The following is a 14,984-nucleotide window of genomic DNA, read 5'->3' as shown; positions in this document are numbered from 1 at the left end:
GAAGCAGGCTCCAGACTCTGAGTTGTCAGCACAGAGCCCAACGCGGGACTCGAATTCGCGAACCATCACAAGATCATGACCTGAGCCAAAGTCGGACGCTTAACCGAATTCGTGAACCATCACAAGATCATGACCTGAGCCAAAGTCGGACGCTTAACCGACCGAGCCACCCAGGTGCCCCTACACTTTTTTATGCTTAGCATTTATTGAACAAACCGTAATTGAGTGAGTTAGGTACTGTAACTGTAAGACGTAGAACGAGCTTCATTAGGTAACAGGAAGACGTGTGGGACACAGCTCATTGAAGGTTTCATCAGTAACCTGGCCCCAACCTACCTAATAATTATGCTGATAAGGGCCAACATTTAATGGGCATTTAATGTATAGTAGGCACTATATTAAGCCCATTTCATGCATTGTCTCATTTCATCGCTTTAAATTTATGATATATATCTCCATTTCAGATAATGAAATGAGGCTTAGAGTTTACATTCCCAACCTGAGTTTACATAGCACAGTTGCACGTGACTCAGATCTTTTCCAACTCCACATTTATATTGTTTCTATTTAGTTTTCCTCTGAAGATGGCATTGCCACCTATATAGCCACCAATCTGTAGACATCATTTTTTTTTTTAAGTTTATTTACTTTTGGGGGGGAAGGGGCAGAGAGAGAGGGAGAGATAGAATCCCAAACAGGCTCCACGCTGTCAGCGCAGAGCCCAATGTGGGCTCTCTTGAACTCATGGACCGTGAGATCATGACCTGAGCCGAAACCAAGAGTCGGACGCCCAACCGAGCCCCCCAGGCGCCTCTGTAGACATCATTTTAAGACACCCACCTGTAGCAGCCAGGTATCAAATTCTGTTACTCTATTTCTCCTGTATTCCTGTTGCTACCACCTCACTTCAGGTCCTCATTATTTCATTGTGAACTTCATTAATTGCAAGCCTCTCTAGTCCAGACTTGCACCTGGACTATTGCAGTAGCCTTGGTCGGCCAGGTAGTCAGTGATCTCTCTAGAAAACACCTAGATCATGTAGCTTGTCTGCTTAGAATACTTGGTTGCTGCCTGATTGCCCAGGGAGGTATTGCCTTGTCTCCTTAAACGTCATGTGCAAGGCCCAGCCTGGGCTGGCACTGTCCTACCCACCCGCTCATGTTTGCCTGTTCTTACCATGCACCTTCTGGTCAAACTTAAGTGTTCCTTCAGCATGTTCTTTGTGACAGTGCCTGAAGACTCTTACCTTATTACTGTTACTTGGTAAAGTAAACAGTAAACACCACCTTTGCATGGTAAGACCCAGCTCATGTCAACTCTTTTGGGAAACCTCTCTTGATTCTTTTTTTCTGTGATCATAGAAGAACTTTGTGTATTTCTCTAGCAGCACATCGTTATTTTGCACCAGAATTTCTTGTTAACATTTGTTGCCCCAAATATAAATTTGAAGCCCTCATGGGCAGGGACAGTGACTGTTACTCAGTCTTCAGAGGCAGGATCTTACTTTGCTGCAGCTTTGTACTCTTAGGTGTTCCTTTTCAAGTGTAATCCATTCTCCAATCTCTAGTGTAAAATGTTTCCTTTTTAAAATAATGTCATATTGGTTAACCCTTTGTGCACATAGGTTATGTCCTTTCAAAAAAAAATCACTCGGTAAATGACTTGGAAATACTACCCACATTTGTTTACTTTCTCTCTAGTTTCTATAGAATTTTTACTCTTTGCATAGTATTATTCTTAAGATAGGTTCCTTCATTATCTCCCTTTCAAACTCATACTTGCTTTTCTGCTCACAGCTGAGACTACAATTTATTGCAAAATAGAATTTTTTAAAAGTTTATTTATTTATTTTGAAAGAGAGAGACATGGGAGGGACAGAGGAAGAAAGAGAGAAGGCTCTGTCTGCACTGTCAGCAAAGAGCAGGATATGAGGCTCCAACTCATGGACCTGGAGATCATGACCTGGACTGAAAGCAAGAATTGGATGCTTAACTGACTGAGCCACCCAGGCACCCCAAAATAGAATTCTTGTGAACCAGTGTCTTTTTTAAAAAGGTTCTCCTTCTCAGGAGAACTAAAAAATACCTTTCTCTTAAATTCCGTTCTGTTCTCTGCTTGCTGGCTTAAGGTTTTAGCAACAGCTATCTTGAAAGGTTTGTAAAACAGTGGCTAGCCTGGTCTAGATGCAATATGGTTTAAAGGAGGATAGGATTAAAATTGACCAAGTCATGAAGTCTGTTTTTCTTAGAAATTTTGAAGCTCAGTAGGACTCAGAATGGGTGGAATTCTCTTAGCAAGGGGTTTTCAAGAGATGGGTTGGAGAATTTTTTGAACTCGTTAATATAATACAGATATTGGTATTTTACCTATTATTTTCAGAGTGGAAGTCCTATATGAGCTTTCCCTTTCAGTTGGTTCTATTTTATAAATGAAGCCTCTTAATTGTTTATCAGTATTTTTAAAACTCATTGACCTAATGAATTTCATGAAAGAAGTTACTTCTGATGAATTGGAATGTTTTTGTAAAAAGAGAATTTTACATTTTCAGTTAACCTGTTAGCTATTAATATGCATTTAATTACTGGAACACGACTTTGGGAATAAACAAATACCCAGTGAAAATAGAGACTAATGCCGAACTGCAGAGTTGGCTTCTAAAAAGAGGTTACATGCAAACTTAGAAAGTCCATACCTAGTTTTAAAAGCATTTACAAACAGGAAATGTTCTATATAAGCATGAATAAATTTAGTACACAGCAACCATGTTGATCCCTAGCTCGGGAACTTTTGCTAAATTTAGTGTTTGGCTTAATCCTATTAGTTAAACCAGCTAATGGTAACTCGATGAATCTTTGTGATCCTTTTGTTTTGAAAGGTATATTTTCAGATGTAATTTTATTCATAACATGCACAGAAAATTGTATAAGGATATTTCCTTGTTTTTCTCAGTGACCAGTATAGTCTTCACTCTTTCAGTTATGTTTTGTAATCACCAGAATTTTGTTTTGTTTCCAGTTCATTGATCTTGTCAAGTAAATAGGTCCTAATTATCTTTTCCTAGTCCTCTTTCCTTTATCCAGGCTGTCTAGTTTTATATGAAATAGGGCTTTAGAAATGAGAGTTTTATTGTAACTCTTTACTTTTGTTTACTTATTTATTTATTTATTTTGGTAACTCTTTACTTTTTCAAGTGTCTTATTTATATAGTGGAACTTAAATTTATAGTAGTGTTTCCAAAGTCTTAATAATAGGCAGTGTGGTGAAGTGTAAAAATCTTTCAAATTCTACATAATGACAAACATATCTTGGATATTTCTGTGTCATTTTAACTTTGCTAAGTCTAGTGCTAATGAGTCAGATTTTTGAGGAAAGAGGTTTGAGCTAAACTTGTAACTTTGACTTCCTGGTGGTGTCTGCTCCTTAATCTTTCATTGTAAAACTCTTACCTTGATGTAATTGAGTAAATCCATCAGGGTTGCACAAAGTAAGATACAGAATGTGGTTTTCTTGTGTGATATATATATGTATATATATATTTTTTTCTTTCAAGAACAGACTTTTGGACTGATGGATTGCCCTTTTGAGTTAGAATATTTGTAGTCTGCAGATAAATCAGACTTTTTCTACAGGTCCGTTCTTGAGGATTCTAATTGGATCTTCAGTTAAGCAAGTATTTGTTGTAAGTTATGGAATACCATTTATTGTATATGAATGAACATATTTTTAATTCTTGCGACTGGCTGTATTTAGACTCAAGAAAGCGATCTTGTTGGCTTCCTTTGCATCTGCTTTGCAGCAAAAAACAGCCTGAGAATGATGAATGCGGAGCAATTAGTGCCAGTTTCCACTTGTCTTACGTGATTTGGATTTTCCTCATCTAACCTGAAAATTCATTTTAATTAGTAGTTTAAACCTTTTTACCACCACCCTACCCCATCCCCCCCAAACAAACAAACAAACAAACCCTAGCCCTGGAATTGAAAAAAGCAAGACTTCTGGTAAATGAGAGTTGGCTTACTTTCTTTCCTTACCTCTGGCTTTTCAAGACTCAGGGATTCAAAAGTAGTGAAAGAAGTCCCATCTCTCCCTGTGTCTAGCCCCATGAAAACTTACATGCCATAAGCAAGAAAGAACCAGCTAGGTAATTGACCTTTAAGTAAACTTAGCCTGGCTGTGATTTTTGCCTTTCATATCTTTTCTTGTGCTGGGCCTAAAAACTTTCGGACTAGATACTGGTGTAGAGATCGGGAAGAAGAATAGGATTTTACTCTACTATATAGGCAATATAAGAAATAACATAGTGACCCCAAAATTACATGAAGTTGTAAACAAGCTGGATTTATCAACTCTTCCAGCCATCAGGAAAACCACTTTATGCCTTGGTGAAAACTGTGGTGGTACAGATTGTTTCTGAAGAGATGCATGTTATAATTTATGGGGTGAGTTTGTGTAATGGTAATGATGGTATTGATACTAAATTTACAGCTAAAATGTTAGGCTTATTTGCCAATTAAAATTACTGGGAAGGAAGATAGAGCATTTTGAAAATACTTACAAGCTAGTGAGAAATACTTTACTTTACAAAAAACAGATGTATTTGTAGCATTTCTGTAATACATTATCAAATAGTACCGAACAACTAGATTTGATGTCCTGATTTTAAAAAAGTGATGAACAAGAAAACATTAATTTATACACTAATGTATAATTTCTCTATTACTCTGTATTACTAAATCCTCTATTATTTAGGAAAAACTAAAAAGTATTGTAATCAGGAGAAAAAGCACAACATCTTGTCATCTGGGCTTAATTTTTTAACTTTATTAAAATATAATTGGCCTGTAAGAAACTTCGTGTTTAAAGAAGAACCTGGAGAAACCACCACAAGTGAAATAATTATCTGTCATCTCTAAAAATTTCCTCTTGCCCTTTGGTAATTCCTCCTACCCTTTTCTGTTCCCAGTCAACCACTAATCTGCTTTCTGCAACTACACATTAGTATGCGTTTTCTTGAATTTTGTATACATGTGATCCTACAACATATACTTTTTGGTTTTCCTTTGGTTTCTTTGAATCAGCGTACTTATTTTGAGATTTGTCCATATTTTTTCCTTTTTATTGCTGAATAATATTCCATTGTACACCTGTTCTACTTGTTTATCCACCTGTTGATGGACATTTGCGTTTCCAGTTTCTAGCCAGTACAAATAAAGCTGCTCTGTACATTTCCAAACAAGTCTTGGTGTACACCTATATGCTTTCATTTCTCTTGGGTTAAGCGCTGGAGTCACTGGGTATTTTTAATGTTTTAACAAACTGCCAAACTGTTTTTTCATGGTGGCTTTGTATTTTAAATTCCCAAAGCGGTGTGTGAGTTTGTGTTGCTCCCCATTTCTGTCAACCTTGATCTGTGTGTTTTTAAGTTTAGGCAGATAGAGGATGCTTGAAGGTCTCTTATTGTGGTTTTGTATTTTCCTGATAACTAGTAACATTGATCGTTGTTTTCATGTGCTTATTTGCCATCTGTATATTTTAAGGTTTTTTTGTGGGTTTTTTCCCCCAGATCTTCTACCCATGTTTAAATTGGGTTGTGTGATTTACTGAATTGTGATAGTTCTTTATTCTAGATTCAGGTGTATGTTTTAAAAGTCTTCTGAAGAACACTGGTTTTAGATGAAGTCCAATTTGTGATTTTTTTCTCTTATAACTTTTACTTTTTGTGTCATACCTAAGAAATCTCTGCCAAACGCAACGTCACCAAGCTTTTCTCAGGTCTTTACTTCTAGGAGTTTTATAGTTTTAACTCTTAAATTTGGATCTTCAGTCTGTTTTGAGCTGATACTTGTATACGTATTTGTAAGGGTGAATTAGGTGGTTTCTTTTGGTTTTGTTTTTTACATATGCCCATCCTGTTATTCTAGGATCTTGTATTGAAAAGATTATATCTTCATTTGAATTGGCTTGGTATCTTGGTGAAAATCAATGGACTGTATACATGTCACTTTCTGGACTCTGTTTTGTTCCCTCAATCTCTGTCTTTACACTGGTACTGTGCTGTCTTAACATTTTTTTTTGTTAGGCTCTTGAAATTGGGGAGTATTAAGATACACTTTTGTTCATTTCAAAGTTATTTTGGCTATTCTAGGTCCTTTGTATTTGCATATAAATTTTAACATCACCTTGTCAGTTTCTGCAAAAAAAGCTGGGATTTTTAAAAGATTTTTTTTTAACTTTTATTTTTGAGAGAGACAGAGTGAGAGCGGGGGAGGGGCAGAGAGAGAGGGAGACACAGAATCTGAAGCAGGCTCCAGGCTGTCAGCACAGAGCCCGATGCGGGGCTCGAACTCATGGACTGTGAGATCATGACCTGAGCCGAAGTCAGACGCTTAACTGACAAAGCTACCCAGGCGCCCCAAGCCTGCTGGGATTTTTATTGGGATGCATTGAATTTGTAGAAAACAGACATCTTAACCACATTAGATTTAGTAGTCAATCTCTGAAAACTGTGTGGGTTTCCCATTTAGGTCTTCTCTTAGTGGCGTTCTGTGGGTTTCATTCTTGGGTATCTTTTGTCAAATTCATCACAAAGTGTTTCACATTTTTGATGCTATCTATGTAACTGTTTCTACTTTAAAGATTTTAATTTCTGGTTGTTTTTAGCTGGTTTATACAAATAGTTATTTTTGTGTGTCTTGTTTCCTGCATCTTTGCTAAACTTACTGCCTCTGTAGCTTTTGTGGATTTTGCAGTTTTTTCTATAGATGACCCTATCAGTGAATTAAGACAGTTTTACTTTTCCAGTTTTGATGTCTTTTATTTTTCTTTACTTGCCTACTACACTACCTCTTCAGAATAGTGTTGAATAGAAACTATAAAGAGTGGACATCCTTACATTGTTCTTGAGTTTTAATTCAGTCTTTTATCGTTAAGTATGGTATTAGCTGTACTTTTTTGTAGATTGAGGAAGTTCTTTTCTACTTTGCCAAGAGTTTTTAATTAAGGAATGAATGTTGGATTTGTCAAGTACATTTCCCTGCTCTACATCTCCTGCATTTGTTAAGATCATACAGTTGTTCATGTTTAATGCCGAATTACGTTGGTTGGTTTTTGGAATTTTAAACCAACCTTGCATTCCTGGGGGAAAAGCCCACTTTGTCATGATACATTTATGTTCTTGGCAATAATCCGTGTTCGATTTTTAAAAAAGTTTTTTAAATGTTGGTTTATTTTTGCGAGAGAGAGACAGAAACAGAGCATGAGCCAGGGGAGTGGCAGAAAGAAGGAGACACAGAATCTAAAGCAGGCTCCAGACTCTGAGCTGTCAGCACAGAGTCCTACGCAGGGCTCGAACCCACAAATCATGAGATCATGACCTGAGCCAAAGTCAGATACTCAACCATCTGAGCCACCCAGGTGCCCCTAGATTTTTTTTTTTTCTTTAAGAATATTTGCACCTACACTCATGAAGGCCATTGGTATGTGGTTTACTTAACCTTGTCATGTAGTTGGTTTTGTATTCATACTAATGTGGGTCTCATAGAATGAGTTGGGAATTCCTTCTTCGTTTTCATTTTTCGGGAGGGGTTTCTGTAGAATTAGTATTAAGTCTTTTTAAATGTTTGGTAGAATTCACCAGTGGAGCCGTCTGAGCCTAGAGTTTTGTCTATGGAGGTTTGAAATGCAAATTGAATTTCTTTAAAATTTATAGAGATATTACTTGTTTCTTCTTGAGTGAGCTTTGGCAGTTTGTGCCTTTCAAGGAATGTAGGAATTTGTCCATTTTACCGAAATAAAACTGTTGGTAATATTCCCATATTATCCTTTTAAGATGTGTAGCAGCTATCGAGATGTCACCTTATTCCTTACTGTTGACCTGTGTCTTCTTTTTCTGATGAGTCTGGCTTATCAGAATTTTATTGAGCTCAACAAGATTTTGGTTCCATTGTTTTTCTTATGTTTTCCATTGATTCCTGATCTGGTCTTTATTTTGTGTATTTTGAGTTTCATTTACTCTTCTATTCCTAGTTTCTTAAGGTGTCAGTTTGATGTGATTGATTTGAGAACTTTGTTTTTCAGATATAGACCTTTAATGCTATAAATTTCCCTTTTGAGTGTTTCTTTAGTTACAGTCCATACAATTTGATATTATTGTATTTCGTTTTCATTCCGTTAAAAGTGATTTATAATTTTCCCTCCCTCTTTTGGCTGATGCATGATTTCAAGTTGTCACCTTGTTTCCAAACGTGAGGTTTTTCCAGTTACCCTTCTGTTTTTGACTTCTGATTTAATTATGTCCACTTTCTTATTAGATACATAAATAATTAGAATTGTGTCTTCTTGAGGAATTGAGCCCTTGTCATTATGGGATCACCGTTATCACTGATAAGTTTTTTTGTTCTGATACTCCTTTGTCATATATCAAGGAGGTTTAATAAATGAGTAGGGTTATCGTGACTTATCTTTTTCCATAATTGTGTCTTTTTTTTTTTTTTTTTTTTACTTTATTTTGAGAGAGAGCACGTGCATGTGTGTGTAAGTGTGCAGGTGGGGAAGGGGTAGAGAAAGAGGAAGATAGAATCTCAAGCAGGCTCCTCACTATCAGCATGAATCCCAGTGTGGGGCTAAACTTGCACACCATGAGATAATCAATCACCTGAGCCAAAATCAAGGCTCAGATGGTTAACCGACTGAGCCACCCAAATGCCCTTTTGTCTTTATCTTTGAAATGGATTTCTTACAGGCAGATATAATTAAATTTTTGTAGTTAAATAAAGATCATTTACATTTAATGTGATTATTGATATGATTGGTTTTAAATCTACTGTCTTACTTTTTGTTTTCTATTTTTCCCACCTATCTTCTTCCCCTTTTCTTCTGCCATCTTTGGCTTGGTTGAGTGTTTTTTTGTTTTTTTTTTTTTTAATTTCTGTTTATATTCTTTATTCTTACCTGTAAGTCTTTGGTTTAATTTGTTGCCTTAGTATACTTACTTACTTACTTACTTACTTATTTATTTAGAGAAAGAGAGAGAAAGCATGCCTGTGCCCAAGCGGAAGAGGGACAGAGAGAGAAAGAACCCCAAGCAGGTTCTCCACTGTCAGCGCAGAGCCTGATGTGGCATTCGGAACTCAGGAACCCTGAGATCATGACCTGGGGCTAGATCCTGATAGGACACTTAACTGAGGTCACCCCGGCGTCCTTGACAGACTTTTTTTTACCTATACTGTTGACCTTCGAACAACACGGGGGTTAGAGGTGCTGACTCCATATGGAATTGAAATCCACATATAATTTCTGACTCCCCTAAAACTTAACTACTGATGGTTTACTATTTATATGGAGCCATACAAATAACACGAACACTCAACACATTTTGTATATGTATTATATAGCGTATTCTTACAATAAAGTAAGCTAAGGAAAAAAATACTAACACAATCAGAGAACAGAGAAAATACATTTACGATACTGTGTTTTTCGAGGAAAAAAAAAACCCACTTGTAATTGAACCCATGCAGTTCAGACTGGTGGTGTTCAAGTTCATCTGTAATGTAAGAATCTTAGAGTAGTATGCTACCACTCTTATACCTTGCCTTTCTGCTGTTACTGCTGTTGTAATCTCCCATTATATATTAACATTTTTATGTAGTCAATTATATTTTAAAGAGGTTGCAAAGTATAACAGAAGAAGTCTTTTGTATTTTCCCACATATTTACCATTTCTGGTGCTCTTCATTCCTTTGTTTAGGTCCAGATTTCCATGCGGTAATATTTTCCTTCTGCCTGAAAGACTTAGTGTAACATTCCTTGTAGCTGAGGTCTGCGGGTGATTGATTGATTTGTGTTTTATTTCTCAGAAGTTTTAATTTTTGCTTTTCTTATAACAGCTTTTTTAAAGATACAACTCCTGTATCATACAGTTCATCTATTTAAAGTGTGCAGTTCATTGGTGTTTAGTACATTCACAGAATAACGAACTGTGGCCTCATTTCCTTACTCCCCAAAGGAATCCTGTGCTTTTTAAGCTGTCACCCTCCAGGGTATCCCCACTCCACTGCACACAGGCATCCCCAGTTCTAGGGAACCATTGATACACTCTTTCTGGTTTGGGGTATTTTGTGTAAATGAAATAATATATGTGGTCTTTTGTGACAGGGTTCTTTCACTGCCATGTTTCCAAGGCTCACCTTGGAAACAGCATGTATGTTGTAGCATGTATCAGTACCCGTTCCTATTTATAGCCAAATAATATTGTATAATATACCACATTGTGTTTATCCAGTTGGTTATTTTGAATTTTCCCCTTTTTGGCCATTATGAATGCTGCTATAAACATTAGCATATACAATTTTTAATAGATAACATCTTTTTTTTTTTTTTTTTTAATGTTTATTCATCTTTGAGAGATGGAGACAGAGTGTGAGTGGGGAGGGGCAGAGAGAGAGGGAGACCCAGAATCCGAAGCAGGCTCCAGGCTCTGAGCTGTCAGCACAGAGCCCGATGCGGGGCTCGAACCCACAAACTGTGAGACCATGACCTGAGCCGAAGTCAGACGCTCAACGCTTGAGCCACCCAGGTGCCCCAATAGATATGTCTTTTAATTTCTCTTGGGTATATACCTAGAATTGCTGGGACAGTTGATAAGTCTTTAATATTTTGAAGTTTACCACACTGTTTTCCAAAGTGGCTGCACCATTTTATATTACCACTGATGGTCTACGAGCCTTCCAATTTCTTGTGCTTGTTTTGAAAGATGTTTTTGTTGGATATAGAATTCTAGGTTCAGTTTATTATCTTTTTTAATGTTGTTTTAAATTTATTTTTGAGAGAGAGAGCAGCAGCAGCAGCAGGGGCAGAGAGAGAAGGGAACAGAGGATCTTAAGCGGGCTCCATGCTGACAGCAGTGAGCCGGAAGTGGCGCTCCAACTCACAAGCCCAGAGATCAGAACCTAAGCTCACCATCTGAGCCGCCCAGACCTCTTTATCTAAGTACCTTAATACCTTAAAGTACCTTAAGTACCTTAAATATATGTTGTTCCATTGTCTTCTGGGTTGCATCACTTCTGATGAATAATCTGCCATTCTTTTTTCTTTCTTTCTCTACAAAATGCGTTTTTAGTTGCTTTTAAGATTCCCTTTATCACTGGCTTTTGGCAGTTTGATTGTGATGAGCCTTGGTGTTGCTCTCTACGTAGAAGATGTTTATTGTGCTTAGAGTTTGTAGGGCAGCGTTTTGCTTTTTGCTGAAGTCCATATGCTACTGGTAAATATATAATGTAGTTTTACAAAATGAGATAGTGTTAAATCCACATTCATATGGCTGTAGCCATATCTGGCCAAGAAGAGCTACAATTCTTTGGATTGCCCTAGGCTCCTGTTCTTCCTCCATGGAAAAATGTCTTTAGAATGGGCCTCATAGAGGTAATTTTATCCAGTCATTATATCCAGGAAAACTAGAATCCAGTGAGATTCAGGGACTGACCCTAAGTTGTGAAACAGGTTAGTAGTAATAGAACCTGGCCTAGACTTCTGGACTAGATTTGTCCTCTTCCCAACAAATGGTACCGTCTTTGTGACAAAGCAAGCGTTAAGAAGATGATTAGAGGTATTCCTCTGGATTCTATGCAGTATTAAGTGCTTTGTATTTCAGGGTTTCTTTACACTTAAGATTTGGAACTATGGCAGGCACATGTGCATTTCATAATGAATTCAGCAACTGTTTTTTCTCAATTACCAGCTCTTACTTTCCTCTGCATAATCATTTCTGTGAAGTTCTCCGTGGCATAGTCCATTAACTGTTCTAACTATCTTAGACTTCCAATGCTTGTATATTGTCTTGGAAGTCCTATGATTTGGTTTCCACGACAGGGAAATTTGATATGACGTGATTCAGGGTGAGCATTAGGTTTCTTTTGATAGTTTCTGTTCTTCTGCCCACCTGATTTCTCCCAGTGAGGGGGTATGTCTGAGTGTGGGTTGGTGATTTTTTGTTGTTGTGACCATCGCATCCAGAGCACTTCCTTTCCCTTTGTAAGATTTCTTTTGTTTTTAGAATCCTTTCCTTTGATTATTCCTCTTGACGATTTTCTTTTAGATAACTGGAGCACCTGTAGGACTTGGGTGCAGGTGGAATGCTTTACGTGTCTTTCCTTCTTGAAGCTTCTCTGATTAATTGTACATCATATGCATTGGAACCAGATTGTCTAGTCATACGGAACATTTGCTTGCCTTGTGGAGTTAAGGTTTGATCAAACTGGTTATAGGAGGCTTTCAGAAGGCCATTTAGAAGTAATTGAGGAGAGGTGTTAGAAAAGTTTGAATTGAATTTGGAAAACTGAAGTGTTTAAAATATTTCAAAGAAAATACTGGAAAAGGGAGAATTTTTTTCAGGTCAGGTTTACTGAGGTAATTCATATTAAGCGTAACCCTTTTGGGTGTATAGGTCTGTGAATTTTTATGCACTTATACTTGTAATTACGATTAAGAAGAACAAATTCCCATCATCCCCCCAAAAATACCATTTTGCTTTTCATCGTCAACACTATAGAAATTCCTGTCGCTGTACATCCTCAGTACTCAGCATTGCCACTTGTTTTTTTTTTTTTTCCTTAATAGCCAATATACATCTTAGTGGTTATCTCACCGTAGTTTTAGTTTGCATTGCCTTAATGACTAGTGATAAATCTCTTGTCATGTGTTTATGTAAGTCACCCATATATCTCTGGGGAAATGACTTCAGATTTTTTTTTGCCCATTTTTAAAGTATGTAGTTTATTATTCAGCTTTTAGAGGTTTTTGTATAATCTAAATAACAGTTTTTTTTAATTAGATGTGTATTTTGCATATTTTTTCCTCCTAGTCTGTGGCTTTTCATTTTCTTGATGGTGTCTTTCAGGGTGGAGTGGGGGCAGAGAATAAGAGGAAGGTGGTCAAAAGGTAGAAATGCCCACTTATAGATAAATACTAAGGATGTATGTACAGCATTATGACCATAATGAATACTGCTGTATAGCATATAGCAAAGTTGTTAAAAGAGTGGATTCTAAGAGTTCTCACCACGAGGAGCAAGTTTTTTCTTTTCTTTTTTTTTTTTTTTTAATTTTTTAATGTTTATTTTTGAGAGCGAGAGACAGAGAACGAGCAGGGAAGGGGCAGACAGACACAGAATTGGAAGCGGGCTCTAGGCTCCAAGCTGACAGCACAGAGCTGGGCGCAGAGATCGAACTCACAAACTGCAATATCATGACCTGAACCGAAGTTGGACGCTTAACCAACTGAGCCGCACGCGCCCCTTGAGTTTTTTCCTTTTTATTGTATCTCTGTGAGATGATGGGTGTTAAGCTAAACTTGGGGTTATCATTTTATAATAAGTGTAAATCAAGCCACATGCTACATACCTTAAACTTTTTGTTCTCAATAAAACTGGAGAGATGCTATGTTTCAGAGGATTTTTATTTTTAACTTTTTGTAATTCAATATTTTTTTTCTTTTGCAGTTTCTTTTTTTTTTATGTTTTATCCAAGGAATCTTTGCACAGACGGGGTCTTAAAGATTTTCCTTTATGTTTTCTCAAAAGTTTTATAGTAACTTTGAGATTTTTCAATAATGTGTTTGCCTTTTTAATTCTTATATATGGATAAAGTATAGATTAAGGTCCTTAATTTTTACCTGTGGACATCCCAGTTTTTTCTATACCATTTGTTGAAAGACTCTCCTTTTTTTATCAAATTATGTTGGTGTCTTTGTTTAAAATCGGATGATCCTCAATGTGTGTATATATTTCTGGACTCTCCTTTTGCCAATACCACACTGTGTTTTTAAATACTGTAAGGCCAACATAAATCATAAAATCCAGCAACACTGTTGAATACTGTAAGTCAACATAAATCATGAAATCTATCCTTAAACTTGGTACTTCTTTTTCAGAAAAAAATTTTTTTGAGTATAATAGGTCCTCTTTTTCCATCCTCATTTCTGTGAAATTTGCTGAGATTTTTACTGGATTGCACTGAATTTGTAGCTCAGCACTGTCCAATAACACCAGAACTTTGTGTGACGATGGTAATGTTTTCTGTCTATGCTGTCCAGTATGTGGTAGTTACTAACAGCATGTGACTTGGCTACTTGAAAAGTAGTTAGACTGAGGAAATGGATTCTAAATTTTACCGGATTTTATTTAACTCAAATGTAAATAGTCCTGTTACAAGTGTCTACTGTATTGAAAATCATAACTATAGATCATTTGCAGGAAAGTTGACTTAACAATAATGAGTTTTCTAATCCACAAGCATAGTATTTCTCCTGTTCAGTTAAATTTTTGATTCTCTCATCATTGTTTTTTGTAGAATGTGGCATATAGATCTTGTACATCTTTTGTTGGATTTATCCCTGAATAGTTCATTTTTTATGCTACTGTAAGTGGTACTTTTCTTTATTTTTAATTTCTAATTGTATTTGTTTTCCCCACTTATTCCATACTCCTGGCCCACCAGATGTTGACCAGAAGACTGCGTTTGCTGGCTTTTTAAAAATTATTATGAATAGATGCTGAATTTTGTCAATACATTTTTACCTCATTTATTATTATGATCATATAGTTTTTCTTTAATATGTTGACATGGTGAATTATCTTCATTTTTCAGATATTGAAACAATTTTGCATTCATGGTATAAACTCACTTGGTCATCACATGTTATTTATCCTTTTTAGGTATTGCTGGATTCAGTATGCTAATAATTAGCTAAGGAGTTTTGGTTCCATATTCTTGAGAGATGGATCTATAGTTTTCTTGTGTTGTCTTTAATTTTGGTGTTTCAGTAATGCTGGCTTTATAATATTGAAAAGTGTTCTTTTTCTTTTGCCAGAGTGTGCGTAGAGTTCGTTGTTACATTTTTGGTAGAAATTCACCAATGAAGTCCTCTTGATTAGAGGTTGGGGAAGGATTCTTTTGGGTTTGTTGTGTCAAGTACAGACCAGTTTATTT

The 14,984-nt window shown here is 36.5% G+C and overlaps 1 protein-coding gene across 1 annotated transcript in view; it reads left to right on the top strand.

Moving 5' to 3' along the window:
- The window catches only part of RYBP (RING1 and YY1 binding protein), an 80,185-nt gene that overhangs the window by 17,287 nt on the left and 47,914 nt on the right, over positions 1-14,984 (top strand). The gene's annotated exons all lie outside the window — the stretch shown is intronic.

Source organism: Panthera onca, chromosome A2 (assembly GCF_046562875.1).
Source record: "Panthera onca isolate mPanOnc1 chromosome A2, mPanOnc1 haplotype 2, whole genome shotgun sequence".
Classification (NCBI taxonomy): domain Eukaryota; kingdom Metazoa; phylum Chordata; class Mammalia; order Carnivora; family Felidae; genus Panthera; species Panthera onca.
The sequence above is the reverse complement of the archived record's forward strand: the minus strand, read 5'-3'. Positions and strand labels throughout refer to the sequence as shown.